This window comes from Rhinolophus ferrumequinum, chromosome 9 (assembly GCF_004115265.2).
Source record: "Rhinolophus ferrumequinum isolate MPI-CBG mRhiFer1 chromosome 9, mRhiFer1_v1.p, whole genome shotgun sequence".
Lineage (NCBI taxonomy): Eukaryota > Metazoa > Chordata > Mammalia > Chiroptera > Rhinolophidae > Rhinolophus > Rhinolophus ferrumequinum.
In genome coordinates, this window is record NC_046292.1 from 79,588,814 (window position 1) to 79,615,973 (window position 27,160).

At 41.8% G+C, this 27,160-nt stretch overlaps 1 long non-coding RNA gene across 1 annotated transcript; it reads left to right on the plus strand.

Moving 5' to 3' along the window:
- LOC117026606 (uncharacterized) lies at positions 1-27,160 on the plus strand. The gene is made up of 4 exons (XR_004423793.1): positions 1-137; positions 212-311; positions 22,895-23,029; positions 27,026-27,160. It is a non-coding gene; the product is annotated as an uncharacterized LOC117026606 (long non-coding RNA).

Below are 27,160 nucleotides of genomic sequence, written 5' to 3' on the forward strand. Positions count from 1 at the left end.
GAGAGAGCTGGAAAGAGCTGAGGTGGTTGCATATTAAGGGTAAATATAGCTCATGTACAGTGAAAATGAGCTTTATTTACTCAGCCTCTTTCTACTCCAACTCTTTGCCTGACAGTGGGCAGCAGCAGCTGGGGTAGGTAAGCGATACTGCTCTGGAGAGCCTCTTAAATTCCCTTCTTCGTCACCGAGAGTGACATACAATCTCTTCCAGGAAACAACGTGAGCCCACCACAGCTGGCCAGGGTGAGCTTTCTCTTCTGGTCGCGAGGGTTGCGTTGTGGTTTCAGCAGCCTGGCTGCAGCAGCCTTGTGGTAAGTTTTGAGCAATGCCAAGCGACGCAGGCGGGTGGAATGGGTTGACTGTCTGTCCCTCGCAGGGAAACCTCAAGGGCTCAGGAGTCAAGTCTAATTTCTAACTCAGGGATTTGGGCTGGGGTTTGGGGAATCCTCAGATAATGCCCATGATGTCAGGCTACTGAGCAGACCAGGAGGAAGAGTTTTCTGAGAGGCGGCTGGCCCTGGGAGTGGCTGTAGCTCCGAGGTAGATCACAGGGGCCAGTAGCTGCAGCTCTGAGCAGCCTTCGAACAGAGGCGGCTAACATACGGCCCTCTTTATGGCTTATAAAGCTGTGTTCTCAATGCACTTGTTTAACTACACAGCGTAGGCTCTGGGGCCCTGGTAACACTTGGTGCCATGGTTTCTCAACCCCGTTAATGCGACTGGCATTTGGGCAGGGTAGTTCTTTGTTGTGGGGCTGCCCTGTGCTTTGCAGGGTGTTTAGCAGCTTTCTTGGTCTCACCTCCTAGAGGCCAGGAGCATTCCCACCCCGTGGTGACAACCAGAAATGTTCCCAGACATCGCCAAATGTCCCCTGGAAGGGAAAAATTACTCTCAACTGAGAAGCACTGCATTTTACGGAGAACAATAAACACTGCCCTGCTGCCCCCCCCACCCCCCGCAACCTCCAAATTGATATGCACTGCTGAAGAAGAGAGCAGCTGGGAAGTCAGATAAGTTTTTAATATTTGAATACCAGGCTCCTTTATAAGATCTAGACTCACAAACGTGTTATTCTTTTTGGATGTCAACATGGTTGAATAATGACAATTTCATATGGTTCAACCTAATACAAGCCTCTGAAATCAGATTTGTATAAAGCTCGGTCACAAGGGGCCTCAGGACAGGGTCATGACCTATATTGTTTATTAAACACCCGGAGAAGTGTCCTCTGCAAGGAATTGCATTATTTGAGGCAGCTGGCTGGGGAGGAGGGGTGGGTGTGAGGGCAAGGAGAGCCAGAGAATGAGCTAGAGTGAACCTGAGAATGGAGTCAAAAACATATACGAATATTTGAGAGGAAAGTGGGGGCCAGATAGTTTTACACGTCCCTGGCTGTGAGAAACAAAGACTGCCACTGGGGGCATACAGTAGAAGGGCCATTTTGGCGCTCATGAGACACAAGTGGGCGTGGTGGGAGAATGGGGTCTCTAGGAGGGAGGCTGACTTTGGGAGTCTAGGAGCAAAAACAAACTGGTCTTCCTTACTCCTTGTATGATATACGGGCAGTGGTGAAGTACAGGTGCCGCTCTAGGGGCAGTTAAGCACTTGCCCTAGAGAATCGGGAACACCTGAGTTAACATTGGTTTGGAAGAAAGAGACTAGCTGTGGCCGACTCTGCCCTGCACAGTTTCGCTTGGTTGCTTGGTATCACAGGAGCCTGCCCACTTGGTTTGGTAGAAGTTAGAACTCCTTGAGAAGAGCTTGGCACTGGCCTCATCGGGCATTGGCTCCTTTGCTTTCATATTATTTTTGTACATAGCTGTCATGGCACCAATAGGACAAGTTCGTCCAAAGAGGTGGGCACTTGGTCTTCTTTTCTCACCTGTTCCTTCATGCCTGTCTCTTTATCATGTCTCAATTTGCCTTTTTGAAAATTGGTGCACTAAAAGCTGTTTTCCCATTTCATTACAAAATTGTTTGCAGTTTGATCAGATTTCAGAAGTCTTGTTTGGGGCAGGACAGGGTGGTAGGAGCCAGGGAAGCCGGGGTGGGGGGGACAAGTGAGGTAGGGGCCCTGGTGACTATATGAGGAAGGTGATGGTTCCAATAAATACAGTGAATCCAACATGGAAATCCTGTGAATTCACAGGGTGAGGGAGGACTGCAGTCACGCTCATTTCTGCAACCATAGGTGAAGCAATCAAGGGCTCAGAATGCCCTCTGACTTGCCCACACCACAGTTAGTTCCAACACTGGGCACTTAACTCCTTTTGGCCCCAGTCCATGTTCTTTTCTCCGACTCCAGCAGAATGCGACATGACCAAGGGTTGCACAGTTCCATGGTCCGTGGGCCAAGAGTTTTAGCTCCCATGGAGAGGAACAGGGCTGCTGACTACTTCTGCTTTTGCTTTCCTTTCATAGCTTCTTGGAGCAGTGCATTTAGTAGGCTCTGGACACATACTTGTCCAGTGCCTACCTGGGTGAGTGACACAGCATTAGGCTGCCTCCTCTAGCCAGGAACTCATCAGGAATGAAGCCAGGCAACGTGAACCCATTAGAGCTGCTCTTAGGATGACAATCCCTGGTGCAGACTCAACAAATATCTATACCCATTTGTGCAGCATGTAGGTGGGAAGGAGGAAGCAAGATGAAGCGTGATACTCAGAGGGTGGTTCCTCCTCACTCCGTGAGTGGTTCCCTAGCCCCCACTTGGTATTTGGGTCAGATTTACTTCGCCCCTTCTCAGAAAGCCAAAACTTGAGAAGCGGGTTCATGCACATGCGTCCACCCAGGTGCACTTTACCAGGCAGCTAAGGAAACTTAAGCTTCGAGGCCCTTCACTGGCATGACGACTTTCAAGATGCTACACGTAATTTGCATATATGATTTTGTATAAGCTTTGCATTTTAAAACTTGTACATGCTTCAGGTCGTGCAAAATGTGGACCTGCCTCCATTTGCCTCTGCAATAGGAAACCACAGCTTTTGGTAGGCCAGTATCTCTTATGTTTTCACTAAGCCTGGCTGGGAAGAGGCACAAGACTCAGGGGGGCCTTAAGGCCAGGTGGGGGGTTGAAGGGCATTGCAGAAAAGGTGCACAACAGCTGTGCGTGGGACCATGCCACCCTCCACCCCGTTTAAACAAATACTGGTGAAGGCGATGAGAGTCAACTTGAATTTGGCTTCCTTCTTTCCTTCTTTCAATGGTGACAGCTGGGGACGTGGGGCGAGAAACCGACTGACTGAGTGGGGCGCCCAGGAGGAGCGGGGCCCAGGAAGAGGTTCCAGGCTGTGGGGCCTTCGTGGACTATGGACGTACAGAACACCTGATAGCTCCCCAGAAGAGGAGTAGTGAGGGAGCCTTGAGGGCTCCTAAAACCGGAGACTAGCAAAGCCTGGGATGTTGTTACACAAGCCGTGGGGTGGAGCTTTGATGTTACATTATTTCTGTCCAGCACACACGACCACATGTTCCAACGTCTTCTGAGGGAACGAGGGCCAAGCTGGGATGGCTTGGGAGCAATTTTGATCCATTTCCCCTCCCTTCCTTAAGCTCCTCCCTCTCCCTCGTGTGTGTGTGTGTGTGTGTGTGTGTGTGTGTGTGTGTGTGTGTGTGTGTGTGTGAGATTAGGCGCTGGCCTGCTTACAAGGGGAGGAAGTTCCTCCTCCCCCTGCCTTTGTGGTAGTGTTAAGTGGACACTCTATTCTTCTGCACTTCCTGTCTTGAAAGAACTGGCCAGGGTCACTTGCAGGGCTGTTAACCAGCTGCTGCCCCTCACCCTGGCGGCAAACAAGGCCATTCCAGGCCTATCAATCAGCTTAGCTGACAGGTGTTTGGGGAGCTGCCTGGGTGAAAGATGGGAAGTGAGCGTAGGCGTGGCCCCTTACTCATCCCACCTCCAGACCTAATTTGTCCAGAGGCCCCAGGTCCCCCGAAGCAGGGAGTACCAGAATCTATGCGGAGAAGCTCAGACATCCCCATGCTGTCTCAGTGTGGTGGCCATGACTACTTTTTTCTTTTCATTCTTTCATCAAATATTAATTGATTGCCTGCTTAAGACTGGAGAAAAAGCTGCATTGTCATCCTATTTCTTTTCAATAGCTAACATTTGGTGTTGATGGATATCAAAGAGATTGCTCGATTCTGCAGAAAAGAAGGGGACTTGTTTTGGATCTTACGTTATCCTTTGGGGGTGGCTAACATCCAGCTCAACGCTTTGGCTTTTCCGATAGAGGATGCCAGCTATTGTACCAGACCACCATAGAAAAATCACACATAATTCTTAGTTTTATAAATGGAGAATCTCAGATTTCAGTGGGTCACTCTGTTCTTGAGAAACCAACAATGAAAACCCCAGCCTTTTGTCTCCTCAGCTTCTTAGCCATCACTTCCTTGGAGGGCACTAGGAAACCACGTGCATTTAGGACAGACACCCCCAGCCCTGGTACCTCTAGTGTCTGAGGTACTTCTGGTGTCTACTGTTAAGAAGAGGAAAGGAGGTGACAGGTGGAGATGAGTTATGGGTGAAATAAAATTCCCTTCCCTGAAAACTTTGTCTGCCCTGAGAACTAGTTCTGGGATTTGTGAGCGCTGGCCCTGGGACAACCTGGGAGATTAATCCTCAAAGACAGGACAGGGAACAGAGGGGAGGTCTTGGTGAGGTGAGGCTGGTGGTTTGTGAATGAATAATGTCTGCTACATAAGTTTTTCAGGAGTCTGTAGAGGCTGCTGTGATATTATACATATTTATTATAAAAGAGTTACATAATTTATAATAGCCTTTTGTCATCATGTGTTTTCTCCATCAAAGGAAATTAAAATACAATTACTATCACATGGTAGCTGAGGACATTATTTGACTTAAAAGGGATCCTCCTGGTTGAAAAGTTCACTCATCTTTAGGAAGTAAAATATGAACGCGCATTCTGCTTTTTTTTTTTCCTTCCAAGTCCTGGGAGATAAAATAGAAACCACAGAAGCTGTCGATGCTGTAAAAAGCGCCTAATCTGCCTTTCACGTTCAGCTCATTTGCCTTTCAACAATGTATGCAAGCTCTGAGGTCTGTATGGACTCAATATTATCAGCACAACTGCTTTTAGAAGATCTCTCTGAGCCAGAGTTAGTGAGGCAGGAGTCCGAAGGAGGAAAGACAGAGAAGGAAAGTTAATCTTCCAACAGCTACCGGAGTGTAGAAAGGTTCCTCACATCCCTCAGCACACCTCAGCTGTTTGCCTTCTGGCCCAGTTGCCCTGGTTTAGTTGTTGGTTAAATATTTTCCTTGCTTTCCCTTTGGCATGATGGATTGTGGATGTCTAAACATGGGCCCTTTCCCACTTGGGTTCACCCTGCTTTTTTCCTGGGGACATAAGGGGCTTGTTTACAGGGCCTGACCTGGCATGGATGCCAGGCAAACAGAAGCAGGGGCACAAGCATCTCTATGTGCGTAGTGCTTGGGTTAAGTAGACCTTTCATTGCAGTAATCAACACCTCTTGTTGCTGCCAGACCCTCCAGGATTGATCCAGCATTAGCTGTCCTTTGAGGTGGGCTGGAGAGGGGTAAATGTGCCCACAGCAGCTTCCAGAAGGGGTACACTGAACACTGCTTCCTTTGGTTCCTTCGTCCAGGAGATCTGCTAAGGAAAACAGAAGCTTGTTAGTCTCAATTTTGGTGATAAGTAGAATATATAACCAGAGACAGTAAAAACCCTTTAGGAAGTTCCCACTTAACACATTTGCTTCCGTGATTCTTCACATTTTTACATCCTGCCCTTGACTGTCTATTTCCTTTTGAAGAAATTTTCGTGAGTTGGTTTCTTTTGAAAAACGAAATCTTAAATCACACTAATTATATTTACTCAGACTCTGCTTAATGTATGCACTCACTGGAACCGAAAGGGGACTGCTCTACTTGGAAATCCCACATTCAATCAAATGTTTAAAACGGGACAGATTGGAAGCAGAAGCCTGTTGGGTCTCGGGTTGGTTTTCAAGTTGTGAAGATACACTTGTGAGCTCATTGGTGGACAGATTGGAAGCAGAAGCCTGTTGGGTCTCGGGTTGGTTTTCAAGTTGTGAAGATGCACTTGTGAGCTCATTGGTGGATGGTTGGATTAAAAACAGCACGTCTAGTTACTGCTGCAAGAGATGAAGCTGAAGTATGGTAAAACTGGAAGCAAGCCTTCTTAGCCCAGTTTTTCTATCCTCAATCTCCCTTCCTTTGCCAAGACTGTCAACATTCTGCCTCCAGACTCAATTCAAATAAAATATGACAAACTCCAAGCAATTTCTCCTCCAAACACCTATCCTGAATCCATGTCTCTCCCCTATGTTACCTATTTTAAGGGTTTTTATTTGGTTTGGTTGTTTAGAATGGGGACTGGAAGAAGTACCAGGAGGAATTTTGTATAAATAAATACTTATGCTCACACTCTCAAACTCTCTTTTAAATTGGGATACAACTGACATATAACATTATATGAGTTTCACAAAATGATCACCACAATAAGTCTAGTTAATATCTGACAAACTCAAACTCTTGAACCTTTGTTCAAACTCTAAGACTTTAAAGTCCTTTCATTATTGTATCCACTTTGTTATTAAGCTTGCAATGAAAACCCGTGAATCCCTTCTATTGGACTTGGCACTATCTCATGTGCAGAGGCCTGGAAAAATACGAGTATGCATAGTCTCATCCTTAAGAAACTTACGATCAAAAAGAAACGAAAAGAAGCTTACTATCTAGCAGGCAAGACTTATAAATGAGTTGATTGGAGAGCAATATTGGATAGACCCTGTTATAAGCTCTAGTTTAGTGCTCTGCACATGAAAAGAGCTCTGTTAGTCTGACAAAGTGCAAAATTGTGGTGTTCGGACATTAGTGCAGTTGGACCTCAGGGAACGGGGAGAAGATGTAGGTTGCCAATAGTTGGTGTAGTCTATGTGGAGGAGGTGGTGGCATGAGCCAGGTCTGGAAGGACCCTGGAAAGAGGTTGAATGGGTTAGAATGAGGATACTTTAGATAGTTGGGACAACTGGAGAAAAAACCCAGGGAATAGTGTCTTGGTTGGACTTTAGTGCAAAGGAGATTCACTAAGTGAGGACCAGTGAGATGAGAAGAGATTATAGGTGACCCTTGAACAACTCGGGGGTCAGGGGCACCAACCCCCTATGCAGTCAGATATATACATATAATTTTTGACTCCCCCAAAACTTAACTACTAGTAGCCTACTGCTGACCTGAAGGCTTACCTATAACATAAACAGTCAATTAACATAATATTTTGTACGGTGTGTGTATTATATACTATAGTCTTAACAATAAACTAAGCTAGAGAAAAGGAAAAGTTATTATGAAAATCATAATGAGAAAATACATTTACAGTATTGTATGTATTTATTGAAAAAAATCCACATATAAGTGGACCTGTGTAGTTCAAACTCGTGTTGTTCAAGGTCAACTGTAATTGCAGAGGGGTTGAAAATCAGCTAGAGTTGAGACTTGGATTAGCCAAGTTAATAAAATTCTGAGGGAGCTCTTGTGGGTTTGGAGGGAGTAAGTTTCTTAGGACAAAGCAAAACTCATTGACCTGAATCAAATGTAGCAAAGCAGACAGTTAAAAATATTTTTTTTAATTAAAAAGCTTTTAAAATTAAAAATATTTTAATTGTGGTAAAATATACATGACATGAAATTTACCATCTTAGTGATTTTTAAGTGTTCAGTAACGGTAACTATATTCACGTTGTGCAACCATCACCACCCTCTATCTCCAGAACTCTTTTCCCCTTCCCAAACCTCTATAACCGTTAAACAATAGCTCCCCAATCCCCCTCTGCTAGACACAGGCAAGGCCATTCTACTTTCTGTTTCTATGAATTTTTACTACTCTAGGTACCTCCTATAAGTAAAATCATACTGTATTGTCCTTTTGTGACTGGCTTATTTCATTTAGCTTAACATCCGCAGGTTCATTCACACGGTAACATGTGTCAGAATAAAATATTCCATTGTATGTACATACTACATTTTGTTTATTCACTCATCTATTAACGGACATTTGAGTTTCTTCCCACCTTTGGCATTGTGAATAATGCTGCTATGAACATGGGCGCACAGCTCTCTTTTTAGACCCTGCCTTCAATTCTTTTGGATAAAAACCAAGAAGTGAAATTGCTGGATCATATGGTAATTCTTTTTTTTTGAGGAATCCCCATACTGTTTTCTCTAGAGGCTGCATTTTACATTCCCACCAATGGTACATAAGGGTTTCAACTTCTCCACAGTCTTGCCAACACTTGTTATTTTCTGTTTTGTTTTTAATTTTGTTTTATAGTAGCCCTCCTCATGAGTATGAGGTCATATGTCATTGTGGTTTTGATTTGCATTTCCCCGATGACTAATGATATTGAGCATCTCTGTATGTGCATGTTGTCCATTTGTATATATTCTTTGGAGAAATGTCTCTTCAAGTCCTTGCCCATTTTTGAATTGGTTTTTTTGTTGTTGTTGTTGTGTTGAGTTTTAGGAGTTCTCTGTATAGTCTGCATATAAGCCCCTTATCAGGTATGTGTTTTGCAAATATTTGAGTCTTTTGTCCTTTTTTTTTTTTTCCTTCTTAGTTTCAGGTGTCCTTTGTCCATTTTTTGAATCAGGCTGTTTTTGTTGTTGAGTTCTAAGAATTCTTTATATATTCTAGAAACTAGATCTTTACTGGATATATGATTTGCGGATATTTTCTGCCCTTCTGGGAGTTGCCTTTTCACTCTGTTGATAGTGTCCTTTGATGCAAATATGTATACAATTTGTCTATTTTTTTCTTTTGTTGCCTGTGTCTTTGTTGTCATATTCAAGAAATCATTGCCAAATCCAATGTCATGAAGCTTTTCTCCTATGTTTTTTCTAAGAGTTTTATAATTTCAGGTCTTATATTTAGGTGTTTGATCCCCTTTGAGTTAATTTTTGTATATTGTATAAAGTAAGGATCTAACTTCATTCTTTTGCATGTGGCTAGCCAGTTTGGATCATATGGTAAAAACACCAATTGTTGTTTTTGCCCTGCTGAATGATCTTGACACCCTTGCTGAAAATCATTTAACCACGTATGTAAAGGTTTATTTCTGGGCTCTTTAGTCTATTCTACTGGTTTACATGTTTATCTTTACCAATGCCAGTACTTCATTGTTTTGACTTTGTAGCTTTATAATATGTTTTAAAATCAGGAATTGTGAGATCTCCAACTTTGTTCTGTTTTGACTATTTGGGGGCCCTTGAGATTCTGTATAAATTTTAGGATGGAGTTTTCTATTTCTGCAAGAAATGTCATTGGGATTTGATAGGAATTTCATCGAATCTATACATTGGGTAGTATTTGTATCTTAACAATTTTAGGTCTTACAATTCATAAACAGGGTATTTTCCATTTATTTGTGTCTTCTTTAATTTCTTTTAGCAATATGTTATAATTTTCAGTATACAAGTCTTTGACCTCCTTGGTTAATACTTTAAAAGTATTTTATTCTTTTTGATACTATTATAGATAGACTTGTTTTCTTGATAAAAGCAGACACCTTTGCCTTCCGTGATGGTTCTTCTCCTTCCATTCCACTATCCCTTTCTGAAAGACCGGCTGATACTAATTAGGATGCGAGTGTAGACCACCCAGAGGGTCACCTTTGCCCTAGGAAGTGGCTACAATTCTGCCTCTGCAGAAGGAGGGAGTCAGGGCTGATTTAGTGTGGACCTGAGGTTGTTCAAGGTCTGAGCCTTACAGACATATTATCTAATGTGCTTTATTCAGAGCACAAGTGCATACTATAACTTTCTTCCAAATACTACTTCAAGCAAAGGGAAGAGAAATGTAGCAGCTGTTGGGAGGCTATTCAATTTTTAAAGTTTGACTCCAGTAAAAATCGCAAGAGGTAAACAATATGTTCTTAGCTGTGCCATCTCCTCACCTAATTCTACTTTGATCTTTGTATTCTTTTATCTTGTTTCCCTGTTATCCGGTTATGTCCCTGGCTCACTCTTTTTTTCCAAGTTCCCTTTCTGCAGCTTTCTTAACAAAATGTAACCATCCCACTGTGATTCCCTCAGGTCTTTGTTGGGCAAAAGCAAGCTTTTTCTGAAAAATTAACTCTTGCAAAGCAAGAACAGGTGAAGTCTTCACATTTTACAAGGTGACAACCTCTTAATCTGAGCAGGGTGACATGAATCAGTCTAATCCTGGTGATTTCAGGAACCCAGAGACTGGGAGGGAAAGTGGTGTTTGGGTTTCGCCTAGACCTGGACCTGATCTCAGTGGACAGAGAAGCCAGGGGTCAGATGACTTGGAGGCAACATGACATGCTGGTCTTTGAGGCAAAGCAGCTGCATTACTGAAGGTGCCCCAGGAGTTGACCTCAGACCTGCTTTGAGTGGGTTGTCACAAGGTCTCAGGGAGCCTGAAGCTGTAATTGATATTGGTCTCTCAATGACCCATTTCTAACCTTAGAGCTTCCTATAGGCTTGACTTTGGGAGGGTTTTACCCTTGAACTACGGTGGTTGCAGGAACCACAGACTGCTCCAGCAGGAGTCTGTTAACTAATCCTCAGAAATGAGGAAGATTTGTTTACAAGTCACTGCCGGCTGAAAACTGCAGGGCCCCGAACTGCTTGGACTGCCCAATTATCATGGCGTGGGCTACTGTAGAGGTGGGAGTCCTGCAGGCCACACCCCTAGACCTCTGTCAGATGTCACTTGTGTGACCACTGTGGGTGGGTATCAGGCCGCCATCTCCAGACCTCCTGCTGACTCCCTCCTTCTCTGGAGACCACTAGAGACCAGGGCTGCACAGTTCCTCACTCCACAGTGGGAGGCAGGGCTTGGCAGCGAGCGGGACTTGGGATTCTGCTTTGTGTCCAGCTGCTTCACAGAGCTGTCTGCAACGTGAATTTGATACAAAGTCCGCAAACATTTCACTGCATAAGGCACATTTTATCTCCCTTTCCAGAACCTCCAAGAGAGCCAAGCTTGGTGGCTTGCCAAACAGGCTCTCCTCCTTATGTCTGATCGAGTGTAAATGTTGGTTGCAATCTACCTATGGAACCTCACTTCCAGAGTCCTGGAGGAGAAATGAAAGAGACTGTAGTGGGGTGGGAAGAGCTGGAGGAGAGAGATGGTGCCAACAATTCCTCCGGCAATGGGGGAAGGGGCTGAGCACACAAACAGATTTAGGTAGACCAGAAAAGAAAAAAAGAAAAAGCCAAAAACAAAGACAAACCACTTCTTTCCTACTTCCTTCCGTCCACGCACCTAATTTGTGTTGCTGGAGGCTGAAAATTGATTACTGTTTTGGGGCCTCTGATTATAAACCCACATGTGTAGAATTCAGCTGTAAGATTAGGACCTTCTTTGTTGAAGCAATGGAATTCATGTTATTAAACCTTTCCTGTCAACTTGCCACCTGTTCCTCTCTTTCCCTGGCCCTAAGACCCTGGGCCCATTTTCCCTTTTATCTTTTTTGCCTGGTAATTCCTGTTTCGTCAGGTGGAGGGCTTGTTCTGGAAATTAAGGTTTTGGGCAGGATGTTCTTTAGCTTCCTCTCTTCGGGTAGGACAGGGAGTCTTGAAGATTTCAATAATCACACCTTCCCCTGTGCCCTCCTGCGTTTATTCTGTCTCACATGCATCTGACGCCTTTAATGTATAGCTTTGAACAGCAAGGGATCTTTGCCAGTGTGTGTATTTTGTCTCCAACCAGATTGTCAGATTGGGTGACATGAGCTCCAAGAGTACTTCCAAGCAGCTCTAGAATTCTCCGATTCTAAGAAGTTTTTAAGCGCTCTGACAGGGTCTTGGTGACTTCATCTTTTTGTGCACTGAGGCCCCTAACAGCATAGCAGGCATTGAATACGTTTGTAATTACCACCCACCTGAGGCATTCAGAGTGACTGTCTTAGAAGTTTTCTGGTCAAGCATCGGGGTGGGCAGTGACATTCTTCTCCAGATTAAAGTCGAGAGGCAGACACCACAGTGACCAATGCCTCCTCCCTGACTGCCGCTCCTTAACAACTGGGAAGCCATGATAATAGGCCTAATACATTTTCCTTGCTGTTTCAAGAGGATGTAGTGTCTCTCACTTCCTGTCCCAAGCTGCTCTGCATTGTTGCGCCATGCCGCAGGTGCTTCACAGCAAGGGTTGGCCACTTCCAACTGGGGAACGAGGGTGCCATTTGTTGTGCCACAGTGATGTAGGGATAACTTTTAGAGGTGGAATAGACTCTCAAGTCTTCACTCTGAAGCTATCTGGATACTAGTGTCTAAAGCATGACATTAAAATGTTGGATTGTGGGACGGCTGGATGGCTCAGTTGGTTAGAGCGCGAGCTCTCAACAAGGTTGCTGGTTCAATTCCCCGCATGGGATGGTGGGCTGTGCCCCCTGTAACTAAAGATTGAAAACGGCAACCGGACTTGGAGCTGAGCTGCGCCCTCCACAACTAGATTGAATGACAACGACTTGCAGCTGATGGGCCCTGGAGAAAAACACTGTTCCCCAATATTCCCCAATGAAATTTATGTATATAAAAAAAAGTTGGATTGCAAAGAGACCAGACCCACCATTCCAATTTTACAGATGAAACACAGATTCCTGTAGGGTGACGAGACCTGCTTGCTGCATACTAACTGGTTGTCATATATCATGCATGCTTTCTTATCATTTTGCTACTTTCACAGAGGGCAAGAATGAAGAGCTAAAGGATATGTGAAGGAGCAGGGGAGAAAAAGCTCAGGAATCTGCACCGTGCTCCTGTGGTACTCTGTTTATACCTGTTTTGTGACACTCTGCTTCCATTGTGAGAAAACTGAAACATAGACAAATTGTCATTGACTTCACTGGGAAAAAAAAACAGGCCATTAATGAAATGGCTGGGGAACTTGGAAACATCCCTGAAATGTTGGTGCTCACTTTCCCTGAATGCACTTTTTTCCCCTTCAATCTTTTAGTGGTGCTATAAAGATGTACCTAATTTGTGTCATGTGTACGCAGGAAGAGAACCAAAAATGTGTGAAATAGGGTTCAGTTGATGTATTTTGTAAGCTTTTAAGTTTTGAAATAATTTCAGATTTACAGAAAAGTTGTAGAAATAGTAGAAAGAATTCTTATATACCCTCTACCAAGATGCCCTAAATATTAAAGTTTTACCATATTTGCTTCATCATTCTCTCTCTCACAGTGGTATACTGAAGTTTATTCTGGCTTAGGATTGTTGAATGCTAACATTTCTGGGACTTTGTGAGCTAGTTGTTTAACTTGGCCATTGTTAAACATGTAATTATTTTAGCTTACAATTAAATTATATTAAAAGTAAAGAGGCAGATGCCACAGTGACTAATGCCTCTTCCAGATTCCAAACTCAAGTCAATACTCAATACTTAAAATTCATTACTTCCTAATTATTTTACTATTATTTATGCTCTGGAGGTGATTTCTTTCTATTCTATTCTATCTATGACGAAAATACTGTATCATAGAGTGCTACCGTGTATCTCTTCCCAGCTCCGCCTTCAGTGAACTTTGATAGAAACAAATCAGGGCTTAATATATTGCCTTATTGTTGGTCTAGGGTTAAGGAAGTGATGAGACTATGCTAATAACGCAGACTAACCTGTGTTATGTCTGCAGCTGTTGTGAATAGCAGCTCAGGTTGGCTGCAGATGTAAGAGTTTGGCAAAAATCACCACAATCATTCTGTGAGAATCAATCGATTATATAGAATTTACAGTAAAGTGTGTTGCATGCTTGATTATTTTGTGAATTGTGTATAGCACAGTCTTTATATCAGTAAAATTTGTACTGAACTTATGTGTGTACATATATGTGGACACGGTTTTGGAGAGCTAGTTATTAAATCACTTACCAACAGAGGACTATACATATGTATTATTTTTTTCTAAGAGTAAGTTGCAAATATATTGCCCTTTTATCTCTAAATACTTCAGAATACATTTTCTTAGAAAAATGATACATACACAACTTTAGTAAGTCAGAAAATACACATTAATATAATAGTATTATGTAATTACTGAGCTTATTGAAAATTTGCCAGTTGTCATAATAATGTCTTTTCTTGTCCAACATGTAGTTCAGGATCACTCATTGTATTAAGTTCTCATGTCTCCTTATATCCTTTAATCTGGAGTAGTTTTTCTTCCTTCCTTCCTTCCTTCCTTCCTTCCTTCCTTCCTTCCTTCCTTCCTTCCTTCCTTTCTTTTTTTATTATTCTGACAATTTTGAATTGTACATGCCAGTTATTGTTTGTCTGGTGTTTTTTTCATGCTTCTATTTGGGTTTTGCACATTTGGTAGGAAAACTGCAAAAGTGATTTTCTGTCCTTAGTGTTTTACATCAGAGGTATAGGACGCCAGTTTGTCTTCTTATAGGTGATACATTTTAATCACTTTGTTAAGGTATTTGTTTACCAGGTTTCTCTACTGTAAAGTTGTTATTTTCCCTTTGCAATTAATAAGTATCTTGTGAGTAGTTAATACTTGTAAGACTATACAAGTATTTAGTTTCTCAACAAACTTGTATGTGTCAATTTTAGCATTCACTGATGATTCTTGAGTGTATTAATTTTTATTATAGTAGTAATCAGGTGCTTGTTTTCCAACTTTCTTTTTCACCTTTATGAATTGACCTTTTCCTGTAAACATGAATTTCCCCCACTTATTTATTTATCCATCCATCCTCATATGGACTACAGATTCCTTTTTTTATTCAATAGGTTGTTGTCCATTATTATTATTATTATTATTTATTTTGATATTCAAATTGTCCCAGATTTGACTGATGGGAGTCAAATATAATAATATCTAATAATGTAATATTAGATATTATGTTAGATATAATATATTAGATAAGACCCGGTCTTATTTTACTATGATGTAAGACCGGGTCTTACCTTATAGTAAATTAAGACCGGTTCTTATATTAATTTTTGCCCCAAAAGACGCATTACAGCTGATTGTCCAGCTAGGTCTTATTTTTGGGGAAACAGGGTAGTTGTGTAACCACCACTACAATCAAGATATACTGATAGAACATTTCCATCACCTGAGAAAGTTCTCTCCTGCTTCTTTGTATCAATCCTCTTTCTCCACTCCCAGTTCCTGAATATCACTGCTTTGATTTTTTTCTCTATAGTTGGCCTTTTCAAAATGTGTGTGTGTTTTTTTGTTTTACAACTTTCTTTCCTGTCCCCTCCTTCTTCTGCCTCCCCTGCCACTCCGGTTCAAGCTGTTGTTTCTCAGTCTAGTTGTGTAGGACACAACTACATGGCTCATGCTAGTATTATGAGCTTTGCACTTCCCCTGGCTGAGGCAGTCGGTCACCAGTCGTCGGTCAGCCTCTCACAGCAGTGTTTGCCAGCTGCCGGCCACTCATGGCAGCACATAGCAGCCCACGGCAGCACACAGCAGCCCACGGCAGCTCATGCTGACCTCCAGCTGCTCAAGGCAGCCCAGCTCCAGGGAGAGTCATGGTTCACAATCTTAGCTGCAGACTGGCCCATGTGGGAAGCGACCTCGGCGTTAGGAGCATGGCACTCCAACCACCTGAGCCACCGGGCTGGCCCTAGAATGTTTTTGTTTGGCTTCTTTCATCAAGCATAATTATTTTGAGATTCATTTATGTTGTTGCATGTTCACTAGTTCATTCGTGTATATTGCTGAGTAGTAGCACTCCATGGTATGGTTATACCACAGTGTGTTTATCCATTCACCTGATGATACACATTTGGCCTTTTTCCAGTTTTTGGCTATTAAAAACAAAGCTGCTATAACATTTGTGTACAAGTCTTTGTATGGACATACGCTTTCATTTCTTATAAGTAAATATTTTGGAGAAGAATGGCTGGATCATATATTAGGTGTATGTTTAACTTAAAAAAAAAATAGTCCAAACTGTTTTCCAAAGGACTTGTGCCATTGTGCGGTCCCATACCAATGTATGAGAATTCTAGTTGCTCTGCATCCTTGCCAACATTTGGTATGATCAGCCTTTTTACTTTTAGCCATTTTAATAAGTGTGCAGTGGCATTTCATTGTAGTTTTAATTTCATTTTCCCGATGACTCATGATGTTGAATGTCTTTTCATGTCCTTATTTACCATTCATATATCTTCTCTGATACAATATGGGTTTAAATCTTTTGTGCATTAAAAAAAAATTTTCAATTCAAGTTCTTTATATTTTATTGTAGAGAAAAATAATATATTCATCAATTTAAGTGAAGACTTAAGCCAGGAGTCAGCAAACTTTTTCTGTACAGGGCCAGAAAGTAAATATTTTAGGCCCTGCAGATTACACGGACCCTGTTCCAGTTACTCGGTTTTATACTTTCGGTGTGAAAGCAGCCATAGTCAATATGTCAATGAATGAGTACGGCTGTGTTCCAATAAAACTTTATTTACAAAACAGGCAGAGAGATGGATTTGGCTCATGGACCATCGTTTGCCAACCCTTGGTTTAGGCTTCAGTTTTCAGCACTTAATAGGGTTGACTGAGTCTGGGTTCCTGCTGTGAAATATGAGATTAAAATACAGAGCAAACGCTCATTAATGAGAACTATCTGGGGGCTAAGTGCAGCCTACTTCACTTAAAGGTGAGAAACACACACACACGCACACACACACACACGAGTGTATATACCGGGGGTGCCAAAAACATGTATACACATGACTTGTATTCATCTTTTGTTCTAGGTATATATTGAGTAGTACAATTTTAATACAGTTTTTTCCTTTCTTAAAATGTGTATACATTTTTTTGGCACCCTCTGTGTGTGTGTGTGTGTGTGTGTGTGTGTGTGTGTGTGAGTATTTCTTAAAGAGAGATTGAGCGAGAATTTCTATATCAGGCTACATGTTTTCTAAGTTTTTTTTGGGCTCCAAGAACCAGTACTTCTAAGGCTACACTTTAATAAGAAATAGGCCAGCAGAGGAAAGTATCCTTGCCGGTTTGCGGTCCCCATACGTGGGTGTGCGTCAAAATCACTGGTGGAGTTTTCCCACGTGTGATCCTGGACTCTCTCCCTTGCATCAGAATCTCTGGGGTGGGCTGGGTTACATGTTTCTATTTTTAAAACATTTTCCAGGTGTTTCAGATGAAGCCAGATGAGGGACGAGCGGTAAGTGATGAATAGAGATTCTCAGGGACTTGTCTTAATGAAGAGATAAGAATAATCTCTAATTACTGCATTGATTTTATGTAAATAGATGTTTCTGAAGGGTTTGCAATATTTTAAAAGTTAATAAGTAGTTATAATACTCTTTTCTAAGTTCTCTCTCTAAACTTGATTGCTGCTACGGAGCTTTTTATCAAACTATTTTTCATGCATAGTGAAAAACAAACTTCTGAACAGCCTCTGCTGAATTTTCAAAAAATACCAATTATTGGACTCTAAAGAGTCTAAAATGTGTTGTGGAAATTCAAGCCCGTTACCATTTATTCATCAGGACAAGTGGCTCAATCAAAACAGTATCTTTGATGGATTAAATGTGTTTAAACAAATAGTTAACTATAATACTAGGGGATTAGTATTTTTAGAGGGTTCTATTTTTGATAGAGCTTTAGCTGATATTCTTTTGATAATCCCTGTTTTTCCCTGGCATGCCTGTATTTGCTTTGGAAATAGTCTTTTAATATGTTGCATTTCAACCTGATACCCACAGTCCAGAAAATGAAATTATGTTTATAATTCCCTCAGGTAAGCTTGGGAACCGACAAAATCCTTTTTTGCCCATTGCTTTAGACCTAAGATAGAGAATCTGGAGATACCAACTTAATTGTTATTTGTTGATGTAAGACTCTAAGTTAGTTTTACATTTAAAAAAATTTTTTGTCTCTTGTTTAAAAAAACGATCTAAAACTTTTGGTGTCATCGTGCAACATTGTCTAACAAGCCCACTCAAGGATTATTTAATACTCTAGAGAATGTACTTTTGCTTGAATTATTATTTATTCTTGATTAGGGCATAAATGATGTGAAGGTACATATTAACTTGGAGACTTGTTTATTAGAGGTACACATGGTTTCTGATTGGCAGAGAAGATAACCCCAGTGCTTATAATTTTATTGTCCTGTAGTTAATTAATCAGTTTGGTCTCTAACTTAGAAATCGTAGGGCATACTTTTCTTGAAGGACCATATAAACCTCTGCTCCCTGAATTTTCCTCCAAAGCATCAGTACCATCCTACTGGATTGGATGAATATTAATGGATTATATACGTTTTTGATACATGCTTTAGATGTGTAGAAGTTTCATGTTTTTAACTTTTTGAAAATTGTCTAGTTTCTTTTTTCTTCAGTGGCCCAAAGTTAACCATGTTGTTTATGCATGTAAATGAATTTTGGCCCTAAATTTTGCTATTTTCTAAATTTGATTGTCAGTTATATGAATTAAATATTCTGTCTTTCACCTCGGGAGGTGGCTTTTCAAACTGACCCCTCAGCAAGACTTTTAGTGTAGCTAGACAATAACTGTGTTTATACAACATGTGCCAGGTATAGGGGCTACCGAGGTAAGTGAAGCATGCTTCTGCCTTCCTCTGGAGTCTTCACTGCCTGGTAGGAGAGACAGATAAGCAATGCAGTGTGCTGAGTGTAGAGTCAGAGATTTGCACCAGTTGTACAGTCTAGATCCATCTAACTCAGCCTGGCTTTAAGTTCTCTCTTCACTGGAGGAAGGAACACAGAATCATTCACAAGCTTTATTGTGTCCTTCTTGAGACCAGTAGCATACAGATAGGGCAGTAGCAGAGTAAAGTGCATGAATATGGGTTCCGAAGCCAGATGAACTTGGAATAGAATCCTGGCTCATCCATTTTCCAGTGTATAACCTTGCAATTTGGTTCAACTGTCTCAGCCTCAGTTTTCTCATCTGTCAAATGGGGACAAATCTATAGATAAGATTACCATGAAGATTAAATGGGACTTACAAGAAAGGATTGACTCAGCAGGTTTGGGGTGTTCAAGCCCTGCACATTCCAAAGTAAATGGCCCTTCACTGGCTCTTGGGAGATGATCTCTAAGCCTGAAAATAATGTCCCTTTTAAAAGTATCATTTATTTTGGGGCGTTCCTTAGGCCATTCCATATAGTCTATGCTAGTAATGTGATTGATGATGGAGGCATTGAGTCACACCGTGTCGGTGTGAATTCTGGAGGGGATGCAGACTGAATAACTACGGCCAGTTACTGGCACTCCATGCCTACATGAATGACCGCCAATGAAAACTCTGGACTCTGAGCCTCAGGTGACTTCCCTAGATGACAATACACTACATGTTGTCACACATTGTTGTGGGGTAATTTACCATGGTCTGTACAATTTCAACAGGGAAGGGCAATTAGAGGCTCACGCCTGGTCTCTCCTTGACTCTGCCCTATGTGTCTTTTATCTTTGCTCATTTTAATCTGGATCCTTTTACTGGAATGAATAGTAACTGTGAGTAAAACAGCTATTCTGAGTTCTTTGAGTCCTTTTGGAGAATCACTGAACCTGAGGGTGGTTGTGGGGATTCCCCCATGAAGGATAAAGTCTGTAATGTCTATACCTAGCATAGAGTCAATTTGGTTCCATCTTTGCCTCACTTCTTCTGGTCCTTGGCCTGTCCATCCTTTCCAACCCTGTTATGACCCTCTGGACTCACTGACTGCTGCTGCTTTCTCTGCTGGACCTTAGGATTGTTCTCGGGAGGCTTTGTTCGGAAGAACAAAATATCCAACCTTGGATGGTTGGCTCTCCTAAAGGTCCCTGCTTGTTCTGGCCTAATAATCTACGACCTGTGCTGATCTTCACTTCTCATGCATGTCTGTGTCTTACCCCTCTGCCCACCCACACACACTAGATTATAATTCATGTGAAGTATAGAGTGCCTGTTATTGCCTTGCCATCCAGAGTGTCTGGTGCTTGAGATGGCAACGTGAATTCATTGGAAGGGTCTGGGTTTTCAAGTCAGGAAAAACTGGGCTGGAATGCAACTCTGTTATTTACCTGCCACACCATCTTGGACATGTCGCTTAACCTCTCTGAGCTCCAGCTTCCACATTTGCACAGTAGGACTCCTATGACCTATTCCACAGGGTTATTGAGAGTTTAATGGTATCCTGGCTGGCTCAGACCCATGACAGGGCTATTCCAGCATTCAGAGTTAGGTGGCCCACTCGTGCAGGTTGTTTATGTGCTTTATGTGGATAAAGCCTCTGTAACTGGCGTGGAATGTTAGGGGACACTTAGATGGAGGTTAGCCCCATCCTCTGATCTCCATGGGCTTGAGGAGTTTCTTGAGAAAGAACATGTTCTCCACCCACAATCAGGGTTCAGAAATAAACAGACATGGCTGATGGACTACAGAGCGGGACAAGCAATAAAAGCCAGGTTACAGGTAGGGATAAATAATTACTATTGCTAAAATAGGTTGAGACGATTTTACTATATGCCAGACACCTTCTAAACAATTAACATGAATAGACTCCCTTAATCTTCCTAATCTCTGTGAGGGAAGTCAGATTTTCAATTAGGAAACCAAGGCGCAGGGAATCGAAGTAACTTGTCCAGGGTTCTACAGCTAGTAGGTGATGGAGCGGGGATTGAGAGCCGAGCAGTCTGGAGCCACGCTTTTAACCATTATACCATATGGCTCTCATTGAACTAACTCCCAGCCACAGTGCCGACAACCTGGGGCAGGAGAAGCGGTGGTGAAAATAGAGCTCTTTATTACTGGAAACGTAATAAACTCTCTTGAGGAAAGCTTTCTCAGAGAGTTGGTGGTGCAACTGAAGTCACTGCAGCATGAGAGGCCTCCTGCATGCCCCTGTATGAAAACAACTGGACATGTGAAGAGGAAGGGGCTTCACCCTCCTGGGTGTAGAGAGAGCTAAGTCTTGGGGAGCAGCAGGCAGGGAGGGTGAGGCCGTCAGAAAGTAGCAGAAACAGAGGCACTGGGCACAGTGGACCAGCACCCCTCCGGTCTGGGGTAGACCAGCTGGCCCGAATGTAGCGGTGGCCTCCTTATGAAAGCTTTGTAGATAGTTGTGAGGAACTCAGAATACCAGCAGCTGAGAACTGCAGCTCAGACACCAGATAGCTCATCCCCTTTCTTTCCTTTTAAAACTTCTGTATTGGAGTACATCAAAGGAACAGAAAAATGCACAAGCTGTGAATGTCAAGTTTAATGAACATTTATAAACTGATCCCAATCAATGACCAGTGTCAAGAATCAAAATGTAACCAGCACCCGAAAGTATTGAGTTAATTTTTTTGTCAACTAATGAAGTAGGTGTGAGAAAAAAGAGAGATATAGTTTATTATGAAGTTTAAGATAAAGGCAGTTGCTAAAAAATTGCTGTCACAATAAGTGTAGGTGAGACCAGCATAAAAGATTGGGAAAAAGAATAAAAATCTCAAGGAATACTATACTACGATTGCTTTGCACGTATCCTTAAACTTTTGTTCAGCTTTCAAGAAGCCAGAAATAATGCATTATTGTTAAGGTTAAATCAAAAGGCAAATAAAACAAAAAACCTAACCAAACAAAAAAGCAAACAAAAAAACTCAGAAAAAACCAAAACAAAACCAAAACAACAACTTAGAACATCAGTGAGTGGATTCACATTTTAAAAACATAAAACTTAACCCAACAACAAAATATTGGCATATATGCGTACTTTTTAAGGTTTTAATATAAAACAAAATGTTAATGTGTTTATCATTTTGAATGATTAACCACTTTAACAGACTTCCCCTCACCCAACTTTTTTGAGATGTAATTGGTACATAACATTATATAAGTTTAAGGCATGCAATGTGATAATTTGATGCATGTATACATTGAAAAATGTTTACCACAGTAAGGTTAGTTAACACAAACTTCCTGTGACTTAGGTGCTATTTTGTGTTTGTTATTATGGTTACAGCATTTAAAATCTACTCTCATAACAACTTTCAAGCATACAACACCATGCTGTACATGAGATCCCTGGACATAATTCCTTTTATAACTGGATGTTTGTACCCTTGAGCAACATCTCCTCATTTCCCCCACCTCCCAGTCTCCTGCAACCACTGTTCTATTCTCTCCTATGAGTCTGGCTTTTTTAGATTCCACATAGAAGTGAGATCATACACTTGTCTTTCTCTGTCTGACTTAGTTCATTTAGCTTAATGTCCTTAAAGCCCATCCATGTTGTCGCAGGTGGAAGGATTTCCTTGTTTTTTTGTGGCCGAATAATATTTCATTGTATAGGTACCATGTTTTCTTTATCCGTTCATCTGTCAATGAACACTTAGATTGTTTCCATATCTTGGCTATTGTAAATAATGCTGCAGTGAACATGGGGTGCAGATATTTCTTTGAGATAGTGATTTCATTTCCTTTGGATATATACCCAGTAGTGGGATTGCTGGATCATACGGATTTTGATTTTTATATAAAGAGAATCATTCTTATATTTTCTTTTGTGTCTCACTCTTTGTACAACTTGGTGTTTGCGCTATTTATCCATATCGTTGTGGATAGATGCCATTCACTCACTCTTCTCGCAGCTTATTATTCCATTGAGTAAATAAATATACCACACCATTTTCATCCATTCCATTGTTGATGAGTATTGGGGCAATAGTTTCCAGTTTGGGACCCCCTTGCCCTTTGAGGACTCATAGAAAGATGCAAGGAGGGAGAAGGTCGTGAACCTTTTGCTGGTGGAACTGGAGGCAAACTCATATGACAATCACCTTAGGATTCACAACAGGGGATTCTCAGAAATATTTTGAGAAGAGGACCCTGGAAACCACAAACAAGGACCCAAAGTACTGAATGTGAGGGGTTGACTGTAAATTTGCTTTCATTTGTAGTCATCACCTGCAGAAGACTGCTCCGTGTGGGTTATAAGGATTGGAAACAATATATGGAACACCTCACCTGGCACCAAGTAGGCGCCCGATACATGGAAGCTGGGAATACTGTTACACACGTGCTGAAGAGCCACTGTGAGTGTTATGAATCAATCTTTATATGTAAAAAAAGGAACACGGTAACGAGAAAGAGAAAGGTGTGAGAAAAGTCATATGTAGTCAATGAGGGTCTGTTATCATCCTCACTGGAGGCCACAGCAGACTAGGAGGAAGGGGCGCCTTCAGACACAGAACAGAGCCAAGGGCAACTCTATAGAAAGTTCTATTCAGCCCCTTCATTTTTGAGATGAGCACACAGAGGTCTAGAGGCTTCTATGGCTTGTCTCTGGGCACCTCAGAGTGACTGCTTCAGCTTAGAAAGACGAGACCAGGAGTTCTGGTCAAGGAATCAAAAGAAGCACACCTTATCCAAAGATGCAGGGATGAGGGGTGCGGGATTGATTGGTTCACAAAGTTTGTTGAAGGTTAGGGTGCGGTGGCCTCAGCGTCATTTGGAACCAGGTTCCTGACTATTCCAGGGCTCTCCTTTCGTCTCTCAGATGGATTTTTTCCTCCCAGAAACTTTCTTCACAAAGCTGGAAGTAGTGTGGCAGATGGCTCTTGGCATCAGCTTTTCTACCAGAGAAGGACCATCTCTCTTTCTCAGTCCCTAACACCATAGAAGGGCTCTGATTGTTCTGGTTGGACTTTCCACTTCCCTCTTTGGCTTGGGAGAGGATGGTGGGCCATGCTTTAATTGGCAGCCTCATTTAGAAGTATGATTTTTTGGTGGGGAGGAACAGTTCCTTCAAAGAAGGGGAGTAGTAATTCCAGAAGAAGAAAGGGATGCCAAGCAGAGAAAAACAGTAGATATCCACTGTTTTACCTAAGATGCTTTGGGTTGCAAGAAACGAATCCTAACTTGAACTAATTTCAATAATAAAGCAATTTGTTGACTCATGTTACTTAAAAAGTTCAAGGTAGGTCCTTGAGGCAGGAGCATTTTGATCAAGTTCAATCTCCTTTTCTCCATGATTTCCATTTGTTGGATTTTTTTTTCCTGCTGTGTTTGTTGGTTTCATTCTCAGGCTAGCTTCTAGAACAAGAAATATTATTCATGTCTTCGGCTGAAGTCCTGAGATTCATTCTGAGTGGAGGGGTTTAGGTCATAATCCTAGCTGTGACCCATTTTGTTGTGGTCAAATGATGGAATACACCTTTCCCAGGTCACTTAGTCAACCACTTGAGCTATTATAGAGCTGGCTTTCCAAAAGGGAAAGTGTGGGTGCTAGAGTGTGGGAGCAACAAACAGGGACCCACTTTATCATTACAAAGATGAACAGAGATTAAAGAAACTACCCCAAATCACACGCCTAATAAATGGTAGTTATAAGATTTGAACTAAAATCTCCCTGATCCCCAAGGGTCAGGACCCCCAAACATCAGACTAGAATTCCTCAATACAAGGCTGTACCTGGTGTCTATTGCTGAATTACACACTGTCCAAACAGCTAATCTGGACAACTGTTCTGTTCCATGGGTATCTGCTGGGGCTGGAACATCCAAGATGACTTTTTCACTCACATATCTGGTGCCTCTGCTGGGATGACTGGGAGAGATGGATGCTGTTAGACACATGCAGTGTCCCACTGGACGTCCCATCTGTGGACCATCAGAGGACCACTGGGATGTGTGGCTAAAGGGCCGTCTTACAGCAATGTCTGCTGACAACTCTGCAGCTAATGGCATTTGTAGTTTTCATCACACCCTGGCTCACCAGTAGGATAGACAGACTTCTTCACCTGGTGGCCAAGGCCTCCAAGAACAAGCATTCCTTCCAAAAGGATAAGCCTCTGCTGTGTCATCCTTGTCAATTTTCACTGGTCAAGGCAAGTCACATAGCCAAGCACTGAGTCAGTGTGGGTGGAAACTACGCAAGATGGTGAATATCAGGAAGCATAGGTGCCTGGAGGCCACCCAACGTAATGACCACAGTTGTGTAATTTTTTTCACTTCCACCAATATAGAAACTGTCTGTCATAAGGCAAAGAGTCGACACATCTTTTTTTAACTTCTCTATTCTTTGAAGGAAATTGCTGTTTCTAATTAGTCCAATCAAGGATGCAGTATCCCACTGGAGATCCCGTCACTGGGCCATCAGAGGACCACTGTGGGGTGTGGCTAAATGGCCGTCTTACAGCAGTGTCGGCTGGCAGCTCTGCAGCTAATGGTATTTGTAGTTTTCATTACATCCTGGTTTCCACAATATAAATTGTCCCAGATGTGCACTTTGGAGTATGGAGTTTTATTTTTATTTGGTTTTATTTTTTAAACATAGGCTGAACTTTAAGTTGTTTGACCTGAGTTTTCCCCCCGTAGGTTTTATTTTGAGAGCTTCTTACGTCTAAAGCTGTGGTGGACAGCATACATTTTTATCATCTTTTCAGTCACCCAAAGCATATGTTTTACTTCTGGTATTCTTCTGGGGAAAAAAAGACGAAAGTGTTTCAGAGGGGAGGCTGTTTGGTCCCCTATAAGGCTGTTGTGTGCTGTTTAACTAATCAATGTTGATTCGCTACTTCCCCAAAGACCTGGGTGATATGTCTGCCTTTGACCCATTGTGGGTATTCCATTTCGTCTTTTGGTAAATACAGCAAGTTTAAAATTGGTGCCTTTATATATATATATATATATATATATATATATATATATATATGTGTGTGTGTGTGTGTGTGTGTGTGTATATATATATACATGTATATGTATGTGTGTATGTGTGTGTGTGTGTGTGTATATATATATATATATATATAAAATTATCTTCATTATTATGTTTCTTCCCTTCTCCCTTTCTAGTGGAAAATCAGCTCGAATATATTCAAATTTCTAAACTGCAGAGTTGAATTTTTCAAGACCAGTATTCTTAACATCATATACTTTTTTTTTTTGAGGGGGTGTGAGAATATGTATTTTTATTTTCTGTTTCCCTTCAAGGAACATGGCACAAGCGTTTTCTTAATTCAACTCCACTCTTTCCACATATGGATGCTGTTTTAAGCTTAGTATTTTATTATCTCCTCTCATTTTAAATATCTGAGTTTTGCTCTTTCATCTTCTAGCTTAGCTTTTTGGAGGAATGTATTCTATTGATGTGTCCACCCCACTTCAGCTGCTTTTTCTCTTGTTTCATGGCTCATAAAGAAGAAACAATTTGAGAGCATGGCATTCCTGGTGACTCTCAGTGGTCAGTGTTTTGAAGCCAAATGATGGCTCCTTCCAGTAGATTTCCAGACTATTTGCAAACAGTGAGTTAAATTTCCATCCTAGTCTAGAAAATAAAAATTGGGTATCAAGTTCCCCTTTTAAGACACTGAAGCTTGGAGAATGCCATTAAAATACTTATAGCTTTTGGCATCTCTGGGGCTACAGAATGAGTTTCCTGAGTGTTCACTAAGGCCTGAGGCTGTAACAACCTATATACTGCTACCAACTTCAGTGAGGTTTTTGGTTTCTGGCTCAGTGCAATTGAGAGCTATTTGAAGGGTAGAAGATGACATGACGATGTGAGATTATTTAGGGACCTTGCCTCATTTGAACAAAGCAAGGAAGGGTATTCCAGCGGCATGGAATTAGGATATGGACTCTCCCAGGGCAGAAAACAATTTGAAATATCTGTATTCTCATTTATTAAATGATGCTTTCCAGCTAAATGAGACTCTTTCTTGGCTTAGAGCAATTTCCCTGGATAATTTCCAACTTTGGTAGAATTTACCCATCTCTTGTGGACATCTAAGCCAAACCTTGTACATCACAGTTGATAAAGTCTCCACACAGTCCATCCTTGTTAGGGGTTGTAGGAGGCTCTGGCCAAGCCCATTTCTATGGACAGTTTTACACTAGCCCTTCAATGATTTATGTTCCTGTTTCACAGTGTATGCTTGTTGCTTTCTCAGTCTTTATCGATCTAGGTGGGGCTATCAGACCAACCAACCGAATTCTGGCCAATGGCATGTGATGAAAAGTGATGAAACCATTTAAGATCTGGCCCCCAAACCCTTTTGAGTGATCCTGTATGTGCATTCTCTCCCCCAGGGATGCCAGCTGATGTCACCTCCCTGGGCCAGGGCACAGGAGCCGTGTGTGAAAGATGGCAGAGCCTCAGTCAACTGCGTCTACAATGGCTGTGACAAACTGAGTTCTGACTCCTCTGTTCCACACCCATCCCCT